At 46.3% G+C, this 23,140-nt stretch overlaps 1 protein-coding gene and 1 long non-coding RNA gene across 2 annotated transcripts in view; one reads left to right on the top strand and one right to left on the bottom strand.

Moving 5' to 3' along the window:
- The window catches only part of LOC144141086 (uncharacterized), a 105,880-nt gene that overhangs the window by 1,244 nt on the left and 81,496 nt on the right, over nt 1–23,140 (top strand). Inside the window, exon 2 of the long non-coding RNA XR_013316426.1 lies at nt 3,391–3,523. This is a non-coding gene — a long non-coding RNA (uncharacterized LOC144141086). The remainder of the gene's footprint in view (nt 1–3,390; nt 3,524–23,140) is intronic.
- Nucleotides 1–23,140, bottom strand: part of Fmrfa (FMRFamide related propeptide) — a 305,089-nt gene that overhangs the window by 239,418 nt on the left and 42,531 nt on the right. The gene's annotated exons all lie outside the window — the stretch shown is intronic.

Genomic DNA, 23,140 nt, shown 5'->3' with positions numbered 1-23,140 from the left:
GGTATAGTTGGGGTATGGTGGCTAGACGCCTTGTAGCCACCATAGTTGGGGGACGAGGCGCTTATCGCGTCATGCCGATGCCGATTCCGACAGGGTATCTATTGTGAGCCCTCTTTTGCGTGCAAAGATTAAAATTGATTTAAATTATGCTATACTTAGCGCTTTCGTTTGACGCTTCCTGGTAGATATCTCAAAAGAAGATTTTTTCGTAGTAATCTCCCTCTTGAAATTTCGCGGCAACACTCATTTAACTTTGAGAGACACTTTTCAAATGGAGGCGCCTTTTTGAAGTAGCTAAGCCAGTTACGTGTCTGAGCCAGCTGTGCGTCTGTTTGTTCCTGCTGCAATAACTTTGCGAGGAATGACTCTGTTTCTTTCAGTTATTTGCATTAAGCAGTGTAAGCTGTTCTCAAGACGTTAACCATTATGAAACCTTCATGGATTTGATTCAACATATAATGAGGTACTCCAAAGAAGCTAATTCGCCTCGTCATGAGGGCAGACGTTATATTCTACATACACATGTATTGGACGTACTGCATATCACGCAGTACAAACCTATTTTATGCAATGCATAAAGCCATTTTGATAACAACGGTTTCTTTAGGTCAGTCTGGTGGCTGGGTCTCATTAGTTATGTAGAGCGCTCTTTGACTGGACTGTCAAGATTCAAATTAAAACGACCGACTCTCCGCTTGTCAGTTCGTTTTTGTGAAGTTTCAGAAGCTTGTCAATGCGATTTCTATTTATTTGCCATGTTTCGTCATCCTACCGATTAAAGCGTAAAGCCAAAAAAAAAGGGCAATTGTTCTTTCTTTCGATTACAAATTGTTCTTTCTTTGGATTCTTTCTTTCTTTCATGCTTTAATAAGAATGTAATTGATAACAACTTTGCTGAAAATAGCAGCCTCGAGGCTTACAGGAAAAAAATGGTAGAAGGAAATATTGGTTGAATAACTGCAGCATTTCCAAAGGGTGAATTGGCAGGCTATTATTCAGGCCGACCTGAAGGTCCGGGCCAAAGCATAACCATTTTTATTTTTAGTTAGACTGCAGACGTCATTTAGTTACAACCGAATAACAGCAGTCATTTGCTATAGACACTTTGTTAGATAACATCTGCTTTGTCAATAACAGTTCTGCTTTGCATTTCAACTTTTTCTGTCCATGCCGTGTATTCTCGAAATGTGTTTACAATGACACAAAGCAATGCGTCGACTGCAGTTGCTGGCTATCGCCTCGGAACAAACTAATGCTGCAACCACAACTGGGAATCTTAAATTAAAGAATTTCTGGTAAGAACACGAGGGCCTTATTTGTTATCTTTTTTTCACGAAGCCAAAAGATAAAGTATAAAGCAGGAAGATATTTACTCTATTGTTTGGGCCGATATCACGAAAGTGATGGTTGAACCATTCCACGAGAGAGTCGGCAAGTTTAAGCTATGAAACAAAGGAGGAGGTGGGAAAGCAACAAAAAAAATTCCCTCGCACTTCCCCAAGGGGGAGAGTGTGTAAGTGCGAATGCACGGTTGTTGATTGCGCGATTACGGTGGATATCGTGATCTTGGAGTGGAGAGGAGGCGCCCAACACCCGCATTCACTGAGCGGAGAGAGGAGGAGGAGAGTAGCGCCCGCTGTTACGGCGAGGGCTACACGAGCGCCCTCACGCGTCGGAATGCGGAGCGCCCGCTACGCGAGCGAGAGCTCTCCCGCCCGAAGTGGAGAGGAGGCGCCCAACACCCGCAGTCACTGAGCGGAGAGAGGAGGAGGAGAGTAGCGCGCGCCCATCTCCCCCCGTTGCTAGGGGAGACGAGGAGGAAGACGAGGAGCGCGCGCACCCGCAGCTGTTGCTATGCGTACGACGGCGGCGGACTAATCAGGCTCGCTTAAGAAGTGCATTCGCACTTAAAAAAAGTCTGAATTCTTGGCAGATGGCGCATACTTTCTGCCCTGTGTTTATGCGGGCGTAAGGATGAAAGGCTGTTTTTATTTTTTTCTTTGTCAACATAAATTATTTTCTAGGTATAAACATTTTCATGCGTTAATCTTTCATAAGATCAGGACATGTCGTGGGCTGTGTTGCGCATGCGCAGTTATTCCTGTCAACTGCGCCAATTATAGGGCCGCTAGCACAGCCCACTGATAAAATGGCAGCTTTCAGGACGAAGAAGTTGAAAAGGTCTATAGCAACGAATTGGCATTGCAATTTTACCGAATTCTACCTAATAGGCCTCTTCCATGCGTGACCATATTCTCGCATGTTGGCGTGCAACGGCACGTTTGCTTTTTTCGCAGCTGTTGACAGTTGAGGTGAAACCTGCAAGCCATACCGAATTTCTCTTACTCTATGTCTTCTACACCATCATACTGGCGACAAAACTTTAGTATAAGTCTTCGCAGCCACGGCTTTTGGTCAGCCAAGAATTCGGTACCAGTTATGATTTCCACTTCAAGAGAAATGAATTTGGGGATCGTGCCCAAAACGCTTATACCGGGAAATGACCCTTATTTTTCCGATTTGGGCTAACTGTGTTCACAAATATGCAAGCCCGCTCACGCCTTTGAAGGCAGGGCGAGCACTGCTAGAAGCACTTCATGTTCACGTACTGGGAGAGACAGATCGATAGAGAGAGAGAGACCACTTTTATTTGGAGCTCTTTTTTTTAGAGTGAGGGTGTGGCGGTGGCCCAGAGGGCCACCGCGACGTCGAAGGCCAGGTCGGTGACCAGTTCTTGGAGGTAGTGGACTGAGCACCCCACTGCCTGTTCCTAGAGGGTGGGGGAGTGTAGAGGAAGGAAGGAGTAGTGTCCTTTTTAGGCAGTATGGGCCTTATGATTATTGCTATTACCATTGTTGTTATTATTATAAGAAGGAGCGCATTACCAACCGGGGCGCGCAGCCATTAGGTTTTAGGAAGATTAGAGCTCTTGGTTGCCCTAAATGCCTTCGGAAGTAGCCTCATCTCGTAATATGATCGCCCCTCTTGCCACGTGGCATATTTGAGTGCTGTTCCGCACGTCAACTTCAACGGAGACTGAAAAAAACTAAAACTAATAAACGAACCACCTAGCGGTGCACTGCGGGCTTCTTGACTTTGCGGGTCATTATTAAAAGCTAGGTCCGCTTAGTCCGCGGCAGGGCAAGGTACTCAAGAGGAGGTGCACGCTAAGCTAAGGCGGATGGCAGAGTGAAATGACGGCGCATAGAAAATGCAGAAAGGCTTCGAAATCGCATGACGTACAACTCACAAAAAGTTCTGAGATTCAATAACGACGACTCAGTGAAGCCTGGCGAGGGATTGGAAATGAACTAAGCTCCCGTCCTTGAATTCCGCTTCTTAGAGAATGGCTGCTAATGGCGGCGGCCTCTGTTTTCTTTTGTGCCGCAGGAAATGAGGAGACCGAAGGGTAATACCAAGAGCCGACATGTACCGAGCGCCGAATGTGGATAGGACGGCGTGAGGAAGCAGAGAGAGAGGATGTGGGAGAACTGCAAGCTTGTTTATAAAAGACCGAGGCCTTGTAAGTCCCTTATTCCACAATGCCGATGTGCTATTCACTGTTCTTAGTTGTGTGCAGCGCGATCAGTGCAGAACTTTGAAAATGGCTGAGGAATAGGTTCAAAGCCGTGGGCTGGCATCGAGATCTCTTGATCAATAAAACAGCTCCAGTTTTTGTAAATGCTAATGATGTGACATGACACTTGAAATTTCACAGCTGCGGCTGCTGCCACCGGTGTTAACTTATCCACCAACCCATCTAGAAACGCTTTTTCCCGAAATGTTCTTGCTGAGCACAATACTCCCACCTATTATAAATTTTTTTCTTTTGAAAACACGAGCGTTAGAGAGCGGCTCATGAATGTAGCAACACCAATACTTTTGGTTACATTCTAAGTTTTGTCTGTGTACTCTGTTGTGCAGTTTCCACTAGAGCAATGGTCGATATCACCTTCTCTAAAATGCCTTATGCGCCGTGTCGCCTAAGAAAGAAAAGTCATTGAACCTTGGCCGGGCGTGCATTTAAACTGATTTGTGTGGTTAAAGGGTTAATGAGTGGTAGTAACGTGTCTTCTGCTTCTCAATTCGTAGTGTCGTATGCTTTCGCGCCTCCATCGCCTTTCAATCATTCTCAGCTTCACTGAAATGCATTTCACCTGACCGGCGTGGTTAAGCCGTTGCGTATTTTCGAATGTCTTAGAGTGATTTAGCTTGCTGCGGCACATTCCACCGTAGCGGCATCGTATCCTGTAGCGGCTATCACGAAAGGTGACATTCAGCCTCAGCTTGCACGCCACCTTCTGGGGCAGCGCCTTAGGATCCCGGGGGACGCGTCGAGGTGGCGCTACGGCATTTCTTGCTTACGCCGGCTTTCCGTTGGGGCCAACGCCGTCGATGATTCCGGCTTTTCCGCGACACGCGATCCATAAAAATGCGTGTTAGAAGTTCTCGAGCTAGAAAAAAAATTCGCAAGGCGACGCGTGATAATCATGGTTAGAAAGACGTGTTATGTTTTGTGGTAACCAGGCAATAGTGGTGGGAGACAATCCCATGGCATGGACATGTGCCGGGTGAGGATGAAGACGTGGCGCGAAATGAGCGAGATTAGAACATGGCAGACTCGGCTGGGCTCGGTGTGTGCATCCGGATCGGCTGAGCAGTGGACCTTGGAGGAGCGGGACTCCCGTGAAGGTGTGATTGAGGGGGCTCAGTGTCTTTCTGGAGAACCGCGGCCGGGTGCAAGAACCCCGGTACCACAGTTTAGAGTCTTACTATTCTGAAAAAGTCACCAAAACTACGTTGCATTTATCCTTCCCCGGTTTACCTTCGCCAACGCACCAATCCCTCGGTCACGAAAGTGTAAGTTCTCACCAGATTAGCATGATGCACTTACTGGTGCCGTTTTTCAATGCAGGTCAACTTGTCGCTACGCATTGTCACTGTGGTGGGTTGTCAAATTTTCTCAGTTTAAATGGCGGTTACAGCAATACAATGTAAGCAAGAAATGGATACAGCTGCGAAACAAAGTTCACAGGCCTATAGTATGTTGAGTGCATTAACAGTCGTACTGCACAGAACATCACTCGGACGATGACCATAACCAGGCGAAGACAGCGCGCAAGCGCTAATCCGGATATTCTAACCTTGTCTTCGGAAAGCCAAAGAAACTTTTCACGCTCCATCTTTGTTTCCTAATCATGCGCTCGTTTGTAAGTAATATGCGCCGCGGTAATGTCGCAACCTTATCTGTTATCCCTCACAAGTTCGGCTTTTCTTTCCAACCTGTGTTTCGTAACGACGAGGGCAACCAAGTCCTGAAGACATTTCTTTCGTATGAATTTCCCGCTAAAGACATGCGAATATTCCCAACTGACAATGCTCAGAGCGGTTGTTCTCGCGTCTTCTACCGGATTTTCATTGCAGTCTTACAGATTGGAGCTCTTGGAAAATTTCAAAGCGACAAACGTCAGCACAAAACAGTTTCCACTGCAGCAACGTACATAACCGCCCCTCTTGGATTTGGTTTTCGTGAATTTCAGGTTAAGGGTTTTGTGATGTGTTACAACAGATGATTCACACCAAAATACAAGACACGGCTTTGAGATCTAATCCCAGCGTTGGCTTTTGGTGAGCTGATCGACAAAAAATGTGATGACTGCCTAGACATTTTTAAGAATGTTATGGCGAAAGCCTATAGTTAGACTTTCTGTGGATTTGCTGATGAAATTTCTCTTGAGCTTTACGATCGCACACGTCAACACCTTATCAACCCCATGGTACAGCTTTTCCAGATCGCTCACTATCTCGAGGAGCCTCCTGTGACGGGTTGCAGAACCGAAGGAACCCCGTAGGTTGCTGCTTTCATCGCAGGTGCGCCAGCTGCCTATTCTCCTTTGGTCTTCGCTGTTTCCTTTTTTCTGGCGCGCGCCACGATTTTATGTGCAATTCCGTGTACCTCAACACAATTTTCCGTATGCATGAAAGATGTTTCTCTATGCATGAACGATGTTTTAAGGTTTTCGGACGGTGCACGGTCTATTCTTTTATGAAGATTTTAACTTCTACCTTAATAAACGACCACGTAACACAGCTAAACATCCTGCAAAAGTAGCTGCGACGTTGCATCTCCACGAAAACATTGATTACGGGCTGAATTCCTGGGTGATCCTGCAAAATTCTTCAATCGATCTTACAGACCGAACTTTTGTAGGACTTCCTGTTTTGGGGGACTGAATTCACTCTAACCGCCCCCTTATGCTCTCCGCTCAAAGTGAGTGGGACGGAAAAAAGATTCCGAAATAGGAGGCTAGGTTGGAGGGAAGAAAGAATTGTCAGGCCTTCCAGAATACAGAGAACGAAAGTTCTTCAAAAATGAACCAGGAAAGATAAAAAAAAATGGCAGCACCTCCACTCGTGAATGATGGCGAGGGTGTGGAGTACGGCGACTCAAAATGACATTGAAGTTGCGCCCCGAGTGACACCCGAATTGCACCCCGACCGTCACTCGATTTGAGCCGTGAGTTGCACTTTGATTATTCCGTAAATGAAACTGCAACTCCCGGCTCAAATCGAATTTCCCTTGATTTTCGCTTGATGGTGGTGTGCGCACGCATGGCCGCGACCGGACAATGGGAGGTCCTAAGGTACTCCGCACCGTTACAGGAGAGGGAGTAAGCCGTTTCACTCACGGTCGTAGCCCAATGGGTAAAACGACTGGCATTAACTCTGTCTGGTCTACCAGACACAGGCTGGAATCCTGCCGGTGCCTGTGTGAGTTTTTGCGATTGTAAATGCTACGCGCACGGACGCGGACGGACATTGTGCGGTCCTAAGGTGCTCCGCACCTAATTGAATATAGGCCGACTCTACCTCGAGGGATGAATGGGTTTTCGAAGAAATGCAAGAAAGGAATAAAGCAAGAAACCAAGGAAGAAAGAAAAGACGGAAGAGAAATGGAGCAATGCAATAAAGTAGAAAACAAGAAATCAAAAGGGAGAGGGAAGATAAAAAAGGAAAGACATGAAAAAAACGAAGAAATGAAGGAAACATAAAATCAAAAACAAGGAAAGAAAGGAATAAAAGAAATAAAAATAGAGGGAAGAAATTGATGCAGACAAGAAAAAAAGAAAAGAGGTAAGAGAGAACGAAGAACAGAAAAAGGGTGAAAACGAGAAAAAAGGGCAAAAAACTGAAAGGGACAGAAATGAAAACAAGAAGGAAAAGAAAACAAAATAAAGAACCAAAAACGAACGAAGAATGGAAGAAGGAAGCAAAGAACGGAAGAACGGGGAGGAGAAGAAAGGAAGAAAGAAGGAAGGAAAGAAAAGTGGAAGAAAGAGAGAAACAAAAGAAGGAAGGGAGAAAGGAAGAACGATAGCAAGGAACAAGGAAAGAAGAAAATAGTATTGCATCCAGACTATCACCCCGGGGCATGGGATGTAAACGACCGCGAACACGTGCACCCCACGAGCTTGCTCACTGAATAATAAGGCGTGAGAATAAAGGTCTAGCAAGGCACATGTTGCGGGGGGGCGGAGTGGGAGACATAGAAGTTAGGGGCCAACGAACAGACTAGTCTGACGCAAGAGCAGAGCACGTGGAAGCAGCCGCTAGCAATCCAGCGGCCAACGTTGACGACGCGCCGCGTAATTTTATACAGCACTTATAAAATATAACGGTCCCCCTAACGGAAAGCAACGGTTTTCCAGTGCATCGCACAGGACGCGAGAGGCGAGGATGCTTCGCGTGGGAGATGGACATCAAATACACCGGTAAGTGGTCTCTGGAAATATCCATTCCGGAAGGAGGCGCGGTAGCTTCTTCTTCCATCCAAACACATACAAATGTACAGGCCGTCATCGCGCCCTTCCCCTCGAAATGGCACTGGCTGCTTGAAACTCACTCTCACTGATGCTCTTTGATCTCGGCCGCGAAAAGGGTTTCCTATGGAGCTTGTTTTCTTCCGTTTACGTCGCCTTCCTTTCGTTCTTTGGTTTGTTCTTATGCCTTTCGGCTGTGGTGTTTTCCTTTGCTTCCAGCCATCGCTTGGTTGGGAGGAAAACAAGAAAGAGGGCGAGAAGCTGTACGTTGTGTTCACTGCGTCGTGTTCCCTTTATTCGGAGCATCCACGTCTTTCCTTCCCCTTGCCTATGCTCTTCGACATCCGCAAATGCCTTCACTCAGCGGCAAAGTTAGATGGTGAACTGAGAGTTCCGGTCTATTTTCTCCCTCGAATCGGCCCTGCAAGGGACTGATAGAGGACCTTATTTCTGTCATTCGGGCCTGCGAGCACTGCGAAAGCTATAATTATTCTACGCACTGACTTCCACCCCGCTTTACAGTGAGGCTGTTAACTTCTCGTTGGTCGGCATTTCTCGCGACGTCCGTGTGCAGAAATGAAGGGGGGGGGGGGAGCAGAAAGGACGTGGAAGCGACGAGAATGAACGCGACCCCTCTGCTCACGTTCCGCTCAATGTCAAAAGGGCGTCTCCCCTTAGCCTGAAAAAGTACACGTGGGCATCTGAAACAGGAAAGCTTCCAGGCCACGCCTGGCTACAAACACGGGCGCATCCATCCGCCTAACACGTAGACATCGCCGGCTAGAATGACGCAGAAGGTTTGGAAGCGAACCGGAACAGGAGACGGAGGCTACACAGCGAGCAGGTCGGCACCACACAGCTTTAGTGACCTCCAATTTTAAAGACGATAGTCTTTCTTTGGCTACTTAAACCCAGAAATTTTGATCTGTCTGTCTGTCTGTCTGTCCTTGGCCAGATTCAGCCACACGGCCAAACTAAAATAGATATTGCGCAATCGTCTTATATACTCACAGCCAAATGTAAACGTCTCAGCCCGGTTTATATGTTTATACAACAGTGTTGAACAAGAACAAGACCTTACGCAAATATAAGACAGGAAATTAGTACACAAGGGATATTTACAGTGTTCCTTTATTAAAAAATTCATGGATGCTTGTTTTTTCGATAGCGAATGATATTCTACACCACTGCAGAACCGCCGCCTGCCGTTGACCGCGACACCTCCGGGCGGCATATGAAAAATCTCCCGGCAACAGCAACGAATGGTTGCACTAGCTAGGTTCCACGTTCTGCCTGGAACGCATGTGGAGCACGGCCACGCGGTTCTATAAACCTTGTAGTCGGCCGCCTCCATTCACGCGCGTCTCCGCCGTACTGCAGCGCTGGCATCGAGCAACCCGGCCTGTAGCAGTGGAACGCGGTTAACTGAAATCGCCTTGAGCAAACCGTTAGTGTGTTTACCTTTGGATGAACGCGGCGGTACAGAAACAGCATCAGAGGTGAGCGGGAAAGCAAAGGGGGGCGTTTCCTTGGCAAAAGACTATCGTCTTTTGACAACATTTGCAACAAAAGCAGCAGATACGCGGCCAATTTTTCATCTCGCGGAACAAACCTTTTTTGCCAGAATAGCGGCATCGGGGCCCTGTGCAGTGCGCGACACCTCCTGTGGGAATGCTCAACCCTCAGTATTCCTAGAGAACGCTGCCTGAGGATATTTGGCCCACTACGACCGGCAGACTACTACCTTTGGGTTAATCTACTTGGAGCCCCACCTCACAGGAAGCACCTGCTGAAAATCTCCTGCTTTTCATCGGAGAAGCCGGCATTGAGGACTGCTTCTAGCTGCCTTTCTTTCCCTGTTCTTTGAACTCCTTACTTTATATACCATTTCCAACTCTTGACCGAGGCCTCTGGTCATGTCAAGTGGACTTCTCTCCCTCTTTTTTTCTTTCAATAAACACATGTTCCTCCATGTGAAGCGCAACTTTCAATACCTGCTCGTGTAATGACTGCGGAATAGTTTGGGCCGATATCTGCATACGGGATCAAAAACTGCTCGAACAATACCCACACACGAGACTACGACAAGAACCACTATTGTCGCGACTGTGACCCCGACGGACTACCGCTGAACCAACGTCGCATTAACGGCCTGTCTGAGAAAGTGCTCAGCAAAAGGCGCAAGCTTTGCTTTCTTACTTAACCGATGCTTCCCATGTCTTACTGATTCGTCCGTGCGCGCCGAAAATGCACGACAGGAAAGCCGGCCTCCTCCGACGACGATGATGATTGTTGAAGCGCCTCAAGAAAAGAACGCCTTAAGTGGTCAGAAGCAAGCGTAAGTCCCTCGCGTTATGTAGCCGACGTCTCTTCGATTTCGCAATTCCTACACGGTAGAAGCAGTTTGGATTTACTGAGCGCCGCATGGTCGTGCAAAATTTAACAGAAAAACCATGCAAGCCTCCCTCAAACGATGAAGATGGTTGAACGCGAAGATTTCGTCGTGCGAAATGTAATGACGAAGGGTCGAAGTAAAAGCCGCTGCCATCAAAAATACAAACTGTGTGTGAGTCGAAGTCAAAGCGATGAGCCGAAGCCTAAACCCTCATCGAGTCAAAATACAAATTCAGACGATAACCAAGAAATTCCTTACGACAAAACTTCGTGTTCACCCATCGTAGTCTTTAGGGGGGGAAGATGACTTTTGGCTGAATACATATTGCGGCTGCACAATAAACCATTCAGTCGGCAGTCAGCTGTCGTGTATTTAATTTTATTGCTTCATTCCGTTCATCTCCCCAAAGCCTCAAAGCCTCAGCCCCAAGGAGTCACCACTTGTGACGACGGTGACTACAAGACTCGCGCGGAATATCGTCCGCGGAGAAAAATCCCCAAACAATCATTTAGAGGTACCATTGCTGGTGCTGTAAGGGATATGAGAATTGTTTTTAGTATAACTAGTAACGAACATCTCTTAAAGTAAGTTTCAGAGTAGGGAAGTTGAGTTCAGCTTCTCGAGTCTAGGAGGACGCAAGTCCGCGATTCTTTTAGGGCTGTAATCACAAGGGCTTGCTATTTCTCCAGCGATGATTGGGTAAATCGGGTCTACCATTGCTCAAGGCTGGGTTTTGTAGAGGGGAATTGTGTGGGAAATACAACACTAAGTAGTAGGTGGTGAGGGGGAGGCCACAGTGCTGGCAGGAGGGGTTGTGGAGGGAGGGGCTATGCGGGTGAATATAGTGTCGTTTTAATGGGCGCATATGTAGAATCAGCGCCTTGTTGGTTTATAAAGAGGGATGAAAGAAGGGTATCGTCTGCGAGTAAGGGGCTGTGTACGGGTTCAACCGGGGGGGGGAGTTAGGAGGGTAGGAACCCGGGTTCGGACGTGCTAATGCAAGCGCGTGGTTGTCATAATGACAAGGTCATAATGACCGGGAGTTACATGCGATATTGACTTCAGAAACGCCTTGGAATGTTTGAAGTAGCTTGAGGGCTTGAACCGGTGCCAGGATTGCTTGGTATAGAGGCGGCACGTATACTCAGTTTGTGGTGATATTAAAGTAGGACTGGGTTACGCACGTTGCCAAAGCGGGGACGATGGCGGGTGCATCAGCCGTTTCTGGGAGATGTTAGGGTAGGAAGCTGTTGTGGCCACAGCTTTTTGCGATTTGAGTCAGCTGCAATGTACACATTTGTGCCTGGTGAGTGTGAATGCTGCGCAGTATCTGTATAGCTTACGTGCTGGTAATTTCCGTAGCGCTTGCTGAGGCAGGGAACCCGAGCCTCTCTGCGGCCCTTATTGTCATAACCTTTTTTACTGTGCGTTTTTACGGTACCTCCACTTTCAGCGGCAACTCTGTATCGAGCACGCCCTTTTCGGTCAACACTACGAATGCATTCCGTCGCCCAATGTTTATTCTTCCGCCAGCTCCGCTTGCTCGCCGGTTACCCAAAGGCCATACGCAAAATAAACGGATAGTGTCATCGTGTGCAGTATTCATCTCCTCCTATTCCTGGCGGACAACCGCCCGCATTCGTTGCCTCTTGTTCTGCGCGCTTTCTCGCAACTCTTTTGAATTGTTTTTCCTGGTATACGTGGCACAAATAGGTATTGTTTTGAATTGTTTTTCCTGGTATACGTGGCACAAACGTCTGTTTTAAATCCTGCAAACAGAGTCGTGCACCGCTACTTGTAGGACTGATTTTACCAACCTTCTGAAAATTACAAGTTGTGTGGGGGCGAAGGAGCCCTTTGGAAAGGCTGTATTTTGTTAATATAATGGTTTGTCTGAGTGTCCTTTGGAAGATGCGTGCTGGCCGACTTTATACATACGCGGAATGCCCTTTATTTAGCGTTCTCCTCGGTGTTCCACATAGTCGACGTTGAGAACTAGTGGAACAGTATACTCTTGTATATTTTCGAGCTCATAGGACGTAGACAAGTTACCAAAGCCCATGTTTTCAAATGCCGCACCATTTGGGAGGATCTAGATGGTTTGTCAGTGCCCGCATCCACTTTGTCGGACATCTTGCATAGCATCCAGGACATCGGACGTGCAGCGATGGCTCAGTGGTTAAGGCGTTGTGCTGCTGTGCACGAGGTCACGGGTACGATTCCCGGTTGTGGAGGCCGCTTTTTTGGTGGAGGCGAAAAGCAAAAACGCCCGTGTGTACGAGATTTCTGTGCACGTTAAAGATCCCCAGGTGGTCGAAATTAATCTGGAGCGCTCCAGTACGGCGCGCCTCATCGCCTGCATCACGTCGGCTCGTTAAACCCTACAATCAATCAATCAATGTAGGGCATCGGTCGCCCGCTCATCAATTCGATTCCCGGACTAGGGAGCCACTCCTACTTTATGGCCCAATAAAGTGTCGTAGTAGCACGAAAATACTATAGTAGTTTCTATACTACCGTAGTATTCACTACTATGCTACTACTACTATACAGTAGTTCTACTATACTGCTACAGTAGAAAATACTATAGTACGTACTACTAAAGTAGTATAGTAGTAGTAGTACTACTGTCGTAGCAGTCGTAGTAGTATACTACTACAGTGCATTTTCATTAGATTTTTCTAGCCTCATTGTTATGTTTCTGTTGTTCCCTCCCACCAGCATTTGTTTCCTTGGAACGACGCGTTTCATGACTACTCTATTCGTCTTTCTGGCATCCTACCGTACTTGCAAAGCAAAGAGAGCACCTGAAGGGATAAAGCTAAGTGAAAACATAGATATAAAAATATGAGGCTCCCCCGAATTTTAAGGCAGGCGTACGAAATCCTTCGTTAGTTTTATGTTCATCCAACCCCAGTTATGCACTTTATGTTTATGCATTGTGTGCACGCCCCAAGCAGTATCGCTTCCTGTGCCTCAGTCACGCTGTCATTAACAGCGCTTTGCCAAAAACTCCGCCTGGAGCTTTCTGTAAAATAAGCTGAATTGAATTTCAAAGCAGCCGGAAGAGTTGAGAACAGTAACTTGGCGAAGAAAGCGGAAAGGACACCTTCTTGATGCGTAACAGTACCAGCAATTAAAGGAGTCTAATCGAGCTTGGGAACCAGAATAGCGAGCAGAGATTCCAATTCAAGCATGCTACCGCGAAACTTCCGCGATCCATTGTGGATGAGACTTGGGTATAATTCAGGGGTTGTCTTTGAGCAAGGCACAAATACAGTGTGCGTGACCTATAAGCAAACAATGCGGTGACCAGGGTTGCAAAGAATACTGAAATCAGCAGTGAAGCAGCGCGCGAGGTAATTTGATATATCGCCTCGTTAAGGAGGCTCAATGCAACCCTAAGAGGCCGCTGCTGTAGGCTTCCGGACACCGTGGAATTCTCGGTAAGTTGTTGGGTGCCCAGACAAATAGAGCCTTGATTGCACGAGAATTTCAAGACAATTGGCGCAGTTCGAGGCGTCTCTGGATGGTGAGTTTGGGGTTCGGCGGGTAACAATGCTGCGTTCAGAACCGGCGAACCAATTGTGTATGTAGCCGCCGCTCCGAAACTCGGAGTGTACTTTATTCTGGGAGGTTTCGCAGGTAAACTCTTTTACGTGTAGAATTAGGAGGGCGGTACAGTTTTTTACTGGACCAAAGCAAAAAAGAAAAAAAAATCAGGAACAGAATGAAAAGGTAAAATAAGCTGCCATCAAATTATATAAATTATGAAAACCAGGCTCATTAAAAAAAGATTGGAAGCGGCAGAAATGGACGCTTGCAAGAAAAGAGAAGCTGACCGATGCCTCTGTAAATTATCTGAGATAGAAACCGGTTGTAGCACTCCAGAAGATGTACACTTCTGGAAATGTACACTTCTGGAGATATACTCTGTATATTATCTGAGATGGAAACAGGATGTAGTTGTGCACTCCCCAAGATGTACACTTCACAAAAACGGAGGGGGGATGTAGCACATCCTTGTAAACTATATTAGTTCTGTCATGTGTTCCGAGTGAACGATGTAACTTAGATGGGATAGGTTAAAATAATAATGGACAGAGCTTCATTGGAAATAAAATAATGACCTTGTTTCACGTCTGGTTGGCACAACTGATTGCTATTACATCGTTGTGCTTGGTATGTGTAACGCTACAACGACTGAGTAGTGGTTGTAACGCATGTATTTGTATTTGTAACAGCGGAGCTGTAATAGGCCTGTCCCGGACGACACTCTGTACTAGTATCCCCTAACGTTTTCGCTGGAGCAGGTTTATCCTCCCGAAAAACCCGGTTCCCAGACCCACCCACAGCTGGCGCCACTATCTGGCAAGGGCGGGTTGGCACATGGAGTTTCATACTAATATAAACTACAGGGAAATCTGGCGCCACTGTCGAGGGGAGCCGTGCTTCAGCGAGCGTTCGGTCATGTACCGGGCAGGCACGTTCCACTTGTCCTTGTCATGGCTCATGAATGGGCTTAAAAGTTGGATCTGGTTTCAAACAGCAACAATATTACTGTAGAAGGTTCATAAAAGTTGTTTTATCATTATAAAGTTGAACCTCCAAAAAGATAAATTTCTGAGTGATTATTCAGAAGTTTCATGTACGACGAAGAAGAAAAAAATGTTTCCCTTGTTTTGTTGATTTTGGCTTCGAGACAAAAAAGAAGCCGTATGACTAGCTAAGCAAAGTAGATGAGGAACGTCGCTTGCAGCAATGGCGCCCCTCACGGCGGCCCTCGACAGCAGCGACAGATTTTTCACTCTAGTATATATTAGTATGAAACTCTATCCGTAAAGACAACGCACACCTCTGCTCTTTCAGAAGATTTCCCACTGGGTGGAGATGGGTTTACTGTTTTGTTTTCTATTAAGCTGTACCTAGTTTGAAGGAGAACGCCTTAGATGTGTACTTCATGCCCGCACGTTATGGGGTACAGAAAATTGCCGGTACAATATAAAGTTAAGTGGTGGCCGGATCAGCGCACCTGGCAAACGCGAACCCAGAATCGCGCACCCAGAAAGTGTAAAAGCAGCGGCAAAATTTAATAGGCCCTGCCACGTGGCTCGTGGCGATGGCGAGAAAGCGGAAGAGTTTCCGAACATGGTGTTCTGTTGTCTGGTCTAGTTGTCCCCGGCGCGGCATCGGATTCCAACAGATTGTTCGACAATGCATTCTTTTTCCCATTCTTAGAACGTTCTAGGCATCACCCGTAGCTTTTCCTCCTCATTTTGAGGTCTAAACTATTCTTGCGAAAGACGCGCGGAGATAACTTCCAGAATTCTACTAGGGTGTACTCTGTACCTCCGTATAGTAGATCTGAGCCTGTGCCCCACGCCGACTATGCACCTTTTCAGAAAAAAAATGGCACGACATGTTAGTGTTCCACTGCGAGAAAAGTTTAAAACGGTTCAAAACTGAGTCCTCCCAGTCAATATAAACCGCATTACTGAAAATCTATTCATACTTGTACCAGACTGCTGAAGATAATGCCCACACAAAGGATGTCACACACTGCTAGCATTCAAGATGATTTTAAGGCGGTGTAGTGATTGCAGCGCCGATGAACCCCGTCTTGACGATGACCCCCCTCCCTTCTCGTGGCCTTGTTGGGTCTCCCCATCCTGTAGCGGAATGTTGGGGCGGCCTCCGCCGACGCCAGCGAGTCGCAACCCTTTGTATGGGCCTCGCCGGCGGCTTTCTCGCGGCGTCGGGGGAGGCTTTCCTTTCATCCTGACCTTCGGGGACGGCCGGGGGGGAGCGGAGGTCAATACCCTTTTTGGCATGTGCGCTGGTGTGGGGGAGGCGGCATTGCTCGCGCCCTGCTCGCACACGCTTCGACGAGTTTGTCGAGAGCTGCGACTGCAAGCGGTCGCACGAAGACCCGCTCCCGTGGCGGTTTCTGGGCGCCAGACCCCCCGCATCTTTCCAGTCAACCGTGCGGCGTTTTGGCACCTTTTTGGCCTCCGGGCCCCCACGAGGTTATCGTGCCGCGATACTCCCTTGCGCGCTGCGGCGCCTTTTAATTTTAATCCAGTTTTCCTTGTCTTATGTTATGCTTCGTCGTCTCTTGTAAATACGTGTAAATAGACTTCTTTCTCTTCATCACCTACTGGCCTCGTCGCGTCATCGGGTCCTTCACCACCCTCCACGACGACACCAACCACCTTCACCAACGAACCAAACTTTACTGGCGGGGAACGTGAATTCCGAGAAAACACTTAAACATACAACGGCTCTAGGGCATGTTCATAAACAAACGAGGTTGGGAAGGATATCAGTTGCTGACGACGTTAGGACGACAGGCGATGCACTAGCCTTCCACGTCCTTCGTATGTTTGTTGGGCTCGATGTCGGTTAATTAGGAACTGCCGACTGCTTCGACCCAAGCAGCGACATTATGTTTATCCAAGCAAAGCAGTTGTTTCATGGGTGGGAACTTAAAATGGCCATCCCGACAAAAACACAACCTGCTTCAATTTTAAACAACCATACTTCAGTTACTCAATCAGCTCCATTTGACCCGTGAAAGACGGTTTGTTAACCGCAAACACGCAAGGAGTATTCAAACACTTACAAATTTAGCGCTACAGTGACCTAATATGGGCCACAGTGACGCAGTAGAGGTCAGCCCTAAGGTCATAGTTGCCAATAAGTTAATTGCACTTCATTATTCAAAGAATGCGGTCAGGAGAAAGTAGAGGCACCACCACAACCGTGCTGTCATGTTTCCTGGTGGCGACTTTGGCCACCGGCCGCCAATTGTACAAACGAAATTCCCTGACAACATGAAGACTTCGATAGAAAGTGGTTCGGAAATCCCCAGTGCTTGATCTGTTTCCTTTATTATCCAGACAGCTTATATGAAGTAGGTAATAAATTGGTACCATTTTAGGCGACCAAAGTTGTCCTTCAATTAAACCAATAATGTATGCTGGGCTTCGGAATGGAGGAAGTTAGATTTCCTTGTTTAATTTGCATGGCACAGATGCCACACGTGGATTAATTCTTCATTTTACCGCAACGACAAATAGACAAAGCTGGAATTGAATTCGCCAACCTCACACTCAGATAATGAACGCTCCGCTCACTGAGTCATAAGGACGTTTCATTGCATAGATTGAACTGTATCACGAGAAAATCCAGTACGTTCCATGTTCCGTACTTCCGGGATAAAACCTGTGGGCTGTGGAAGCGTTAACTAGACAACCAGGCTTCAACCAAGTATTCGTTGATATAGGCCCGGGCGCTTTGCTATGCATCACATCCGTCGTACCCACTGCAGAATGCACCTGTCATGAACAAAGGCTTCTGCAGCGATTCTATGATGTCCACTCGAACAAAATTGAAATTCCCTATTCTGCTGCGGCGCTGAGTGCACTTGCCTCTGGCAGCTCAGGAAGTCGCGAGTTGTTAGTATTAGCCGTCAGAACCATCTGTTTTCCGCGGGACGACGACTCCAATTGAAATCAAAATATTAGGGGCACTCGCGAATTTCCTCGTTTGCGTAGATATGTGAACGATGAATGGATCCCGGTTAAGACATGCGCACCTCCCGAGTGCACTACAGAAGGTGATGGTAGCGCGCGCATATAATCGAAATGTTTCCGGGTCATGACACTCAATCCACATTTTAGTCCAAGATTGGATGTGTTCTCGCGTGGGTGATAGCCGCACGGCTGGGCAAAGCATTTGCCGACGAACATGAAAAAGGCAGCTGCACTGCCTGAAGCACAGGTTTAGTCGAGCGGGTATTCATTCAGGCGACTGAAACACGGTGTGCGTGGGTGTGTACAAATTGAATCGACTTCCAGAATAAAAAGCGAACCCCGAAATTGGCCCCTTCAAGGTGTTTAAATGCTGATTCTGTAAAATGAAAGGAATATATTTGCATAGACTTAGTTGAATAGTTAACTATGGTACCAGAGCACTTGACATTTGTGCGAGTTTTTTATTAAACTAACCCCACAACACTTCCTATAAACGATTTGACCCTTTCCTTTGCGTCTGGAAGCACTGCGAAAGTAGTAATTATCGGCATCACGGGGCGGCACTGCATAATTTGCTCATCGCAGCAGATATGCATTCCGTTTCTGCTTTGTTTTTGTGGCTTTCTTTTTGAAGAGACCCTGCAACACTTTCTTCAACTTTTTTTTAAAAATCTTAAATGCTTGCAGAACGTAGTCACCCAATACACTGAGTGCTTAGATTGGGGGGTCGCAAAGTACCTCAGCAAAAAAGAAAATTACGGCTCTATGCCCAATAGATAACTTGTAAACTCACTGAAAAGATTTTTCTGTCTTCCTCGGTCTTCATGCTCTTCGACGGCTTGAATTACGTCACTATGGGCTTGTAGCGGCTGTTGGCCGGTTTTCCTGCCGTTGCCGCAATGAACGCTTTTTGAGAGCAGGTTTTAAAAAAAAGCAACAAAAACAAAGCAAAAATGGAAGGCGTATCTGGCGCACGAAGCAAATTCCGCCTACCACTCTGTGCTGGCGATAACTGTAGATTTCGCAGTGGTTCCAGACGCGAAAAAAACAGCGAAAGCGCTTATCAAAAGTGTTGCAGGGTCCCTTTAAAGTGGGTATCTAATGCGTTCGATGCTGCCACTGAAATGAAGCCAGCCAATAACCACTACACCTCACTAATGACGTCAATAGAACGGTGTAGAGATGCTTAGAGCGGGGAAGAGAGAAAAAATTATTAAGTAAGTTATCTGGCGGGCCATAAAGCAGTAATCTTTTTGGCTGAGATACTTTGGGACTCCCTAATGTAAGTACTCGATATGTGGATGACTACATTCTGCAAGAATCTAAGATTTTTAAAAAAGTTGAAAAAGTCTTGGAGGTTCCCTTTGAGGGCAACCAGGAGTTGAGCAGAAGATAGTTTAAATGCAGTTCAAGAGCCCTCTACATGGACTGGACTTCTAGTAAGTACGCTGTATACAGAAGCGCGACCACTATGGTTACTCTTCTCTACATCGACTGGACTTCTAGTAAGGACCATTGAGAGTAAACAAGCATCACCACTATGATTACTCTTCTGGAGTCATCGAACATTAATAACTGTGGCACGGAGCGATATGTCGGACACTAACAAGCGGGACTTCTAACCACGACTTTGTGATCTTACCACGCAAAGATGGCCAGTCAGTAGGTTACGCTGGCACAGTGGTCGTGGATCGTACTCATCTGCAGTGTTCCTGTCTATGCGGTCATCCGGGGGTAAGTTGGCAAGAATGTGCCAATGGGCTTGAATATCCGTGCGCTGGCATTCGTATACGTCGGCGAGCGTGCTTGGGCACTCTAAGACACTCAAATAAAAGGGGTCAATGAGCGATCATTTTTAGCCTTGCAATACAGCGGCTCGCATTGTCTGTGTTTCTGGGCATCGAATTAATTTACCGGCCAAGTAGGTCGAAAGTTATTACGTGTGCCGTAGCTATCTGCCACAGCTCCACCTAAATAGTTGAAGGTTCTTAAAGCTACGTAATACTTTTTTTATAACAGTCACAAGGACAAAGCAAGGTAGGACGTCGCTTTGACCTCGTCATTGTCAAGGATCTTTTACCCGGCAGGAAGGTTCTTTTACCTTGAGGTGTCATTGACTCGCAGCGTTGCTTTGTACAAAAAGTAATGTTAAAAGATAGCTCTGCGAGGCTGTATAGAGATGGATGCAATGAAGAAATGCTTTATGTGGAACTCCTAAAGAAATGGCAACAAATAAAGGGCAAAAATAGAGCTGGAATATAAAAAAATGTCTTAAGCACAGCACTTTCAATTTAAGTTCTGCCAATAGTGACTAAGAGCCTCTCCTTTGATTCAGTTAAGGGGTCCGTTTGAGGTATCTCTTCTATGGTCATCTTGAAGCAACCAACTTGTGCGAAGAGACGGCACAAGAAGCGCCTGGGCTTTGTCCCTTCTTTGGTTTCTTCGGGCCGGTTGCACAGGTATTTTCGAGATGGATGCTATCTTAGATTGCACAACGTTAAGCAACTGGCCCCACTACCTACAAACTTTTCACCGAAAGTGTTTCGTCTATTTTCCCGCTCATGGGTATCGCAATGTTTGTGCGATTTCTCGCTTGTCCGCACTCTCGATTTCAAGTCCTCAAGTGAATGCACTACCCCATTTTTCAAGAAAGAAAATTTATCACCCATAGTGAGGGGCATGTAGGTCATTGCCTTCTAGAATTCCCAAGAAAAATGAGCTTTACAACGACCGTTTGCCATTATGAACGGTACATTACCGCGCAGCCCGTCAAAACCAGGCCACATGCATAGGCGGTTGGCGAAAGACCGATATTTGTCACTACGCGTATCGATGCATTTTGTGCCCGTTATTTCGCGAGCGAAAAAAAAAACTACGAAAGCACGAGGACGCCCTGCACATGTTTACGTACAACAGAACAGTTTCTGTGTAAACAAAAGCATATAACATCTGCCTTTAGAGAGGAGGGGTAAAGTTCGACGTGGAGTTGGTAGCTTTAGAGGCGGCAGCCAGGAGACCACTGAGGCCACTCTTTGCAGTTGGGTTCATATCCCCATGCGCGTCATTACCTCCAAGGTCGTACTCGATGTCGTTCGCGAATTTTGGCCTTACAATAACGGTGCTGGCCCCGCTGTTGCTTTTCAGTGATATAAAATTTTGGGGATGTCACATCAATACTGAGCGTATCAACTAGCGAGCTAATGTGCTGAGGTCGAGTATTTCGGTGATCCACGTGCGGAAGTTTGATTTTTTTCATTGTGAGCCACTGTAACCACATTGCCTTGAGAGTCGATTCGTAATTGACGCCAGTTCCACACTGAAGCACAATCGTAAACGGCATACAATTGCTGATGTACTTAGTACATGTTAAAAAATTATCATAGATATCATCATCGTCAAGATCACATCCAGAAGGCGTTTTTCTAAGCAAGTTGAATAGGATTTTCATTACAAATGTTTGCGCAAATTTGCTCTAAATTCCAGTTTTGATTCTTTGAAATCTCAGTTTTAAATGGACGAAATATGACCTTATGATCTCTTAAGCTATAGCCTTTTATAACAACGGATTCAAAGATTGGCAGTGCTATCTTAAAAACAATGAATTTAAAGATTGGCAGTGCTATCTACCGCATAAGAAACCGAAAGCCGGCGGGATTTTTCGGCGCAGCCTGCGTTACCCCGTAGTTTTAGGGGGTTACACGCTTCACCACTGTGGCTGTCCGCCGTACATAAATGGAACTGTGCGCATGCCCTGTGTGAAAGTTCCACTTAGTGGAGGGCATGCGAAGGGACATTCGTATCCCACTTCAAGCTTTTACTGCACTTCCCCTAAATTATAGTCCAAGCGATATTCTTTTTGCTAACCAAATATCGTAGAAACAATATTTGACGTGGTTAACCACACCAGCTGATTAACTGCCTTTCGGACTTACCGATAGGTGTGCTTCCTGAGAAACATTTAATATATTGTTCATGCTATGTTGGTTTCTCCAGAATAGTTATTATAATTTGGTTTATTAGCCCCGGCAGTTGCCGCACTGTTGTGACTGCATTCCCAAACCTACTAAAAACCTGCCGTGCCTTCCATGGCGTCATCGACAACCCTTGCCCTGCCATATTCGTTCCAATAGCGTGAAAAAGTGAACGTTGGTGTGACGGGGGTTATTACTTTCTCGACTCGCAACTTCATCAAGCCCTCCCAGTAGTTTTTGCTGCAGGTTTTTATTTTACCAGAAAGGCGAGATAAAAAAGAACGGATATGTGGCTTCTTGGCAGTCTGTAAATTAGTTCCCGTGAAATGAGCATTGGGACGCGGTTGGGCGCAGTGATTAAAATCGAATGGCATCCAATAAGTACCCACTCACGGTCATTGAAGGAATTCTTTGCTCACAACGTGCGCGACATGCCGCGAGAGGAGTGTGAGAAACGATCATTCGCAACTTCCAGCTGGTCGTCGCATATCACAGTCGAAAAACACAAGAAAAATTTCTGCAGTTTGTCTTATTTTCACGCGCCGTACTGTGATCTAGTCGTATTCTTGTCATGTCGTGATTTTGATGTTCGGTCTTGCATCGTATTCCTGACTTAATTTTGATCCTGCGTCGTGCCGAATTTCTGTCTTGTGATCTTGATGTTCAATCAGTATTTGTAAATGGTTTGAATGTCATTGCCCAATATGAAGAGTATTATAAATGGCAGTTCTGTTGTAACTCCAGGAATGTTTGTCGTTGAGAAAATGTACTTTTTCATTACGACAGAAATGTGTGTCGTAAGAATAAATGGCTCTGTCGGGACAACCGGACCTCTGTTGTCACAACAAAGTTTTTGTCATACGACAGGAAATCTTCTTAGGTTTTTGCGGTAATCCTGTTGTGATTTTTATACTGGAATGTTGCTCCTGATGACAATGACCCCACTGAGTATTACTTTATGCCTTACCAGGGCAAAAAGATAGAAATCCCTCGCATTACTGACAAATCTGTTCGGCAGTACAAATTCTGTAGGGATTTTTTTCTAAGAGATCTACGGCTGCAGTTGGTTTATAAACACGGTGGGGCTCTGGACACCTTAACGGTGACCCTACAAGACGCAGTTATAGTCCCCATTAAGTCTCCAAAGAGTGAATAGCCCTTAACGTTTCGAGTTGGCAGGTAAATTAGATGAGAAATTCTGGTATTTTGTGGTACGTAGGGTGCTGCCTAAAAATTGTCTTTTTTTAGATTACACTAAGCAATCTGGTCATGCATGAGCCATGCCTAGCTCTATATTTGCTGAATTTACAAAAAAGTCCTTCATGTGTATTAGTAGTGTCCATGCATGCTCCTTGTTAAGGTAGAAGTATTTCATGAAATAGTATACCCTCCTCTGCGGCTGAACATGGCTTCAAAAAA

This window comes from Haemaphysalis longicornis, unplaced genomic scaffold (assembly GCF_048455015.1).
Source record: "Haemaphysalis longicornis isolate Haplotype H1 unplaced genomic scaffold, Haemaphysalis longicornis Haplotype H1 scaffold_6, whole genome shotgun sequence".
NCBI lineage: Eukaryota > Metazoa > Arthropoda > Arachnida > Ixodida > Ixodidae > Haemaphysalis > Haemaphysalis longicornis.
Note: the sequence above shows the minus strand (reverse complement) of the source record. Positions and strands in the feature narration are given on the sequence as shown.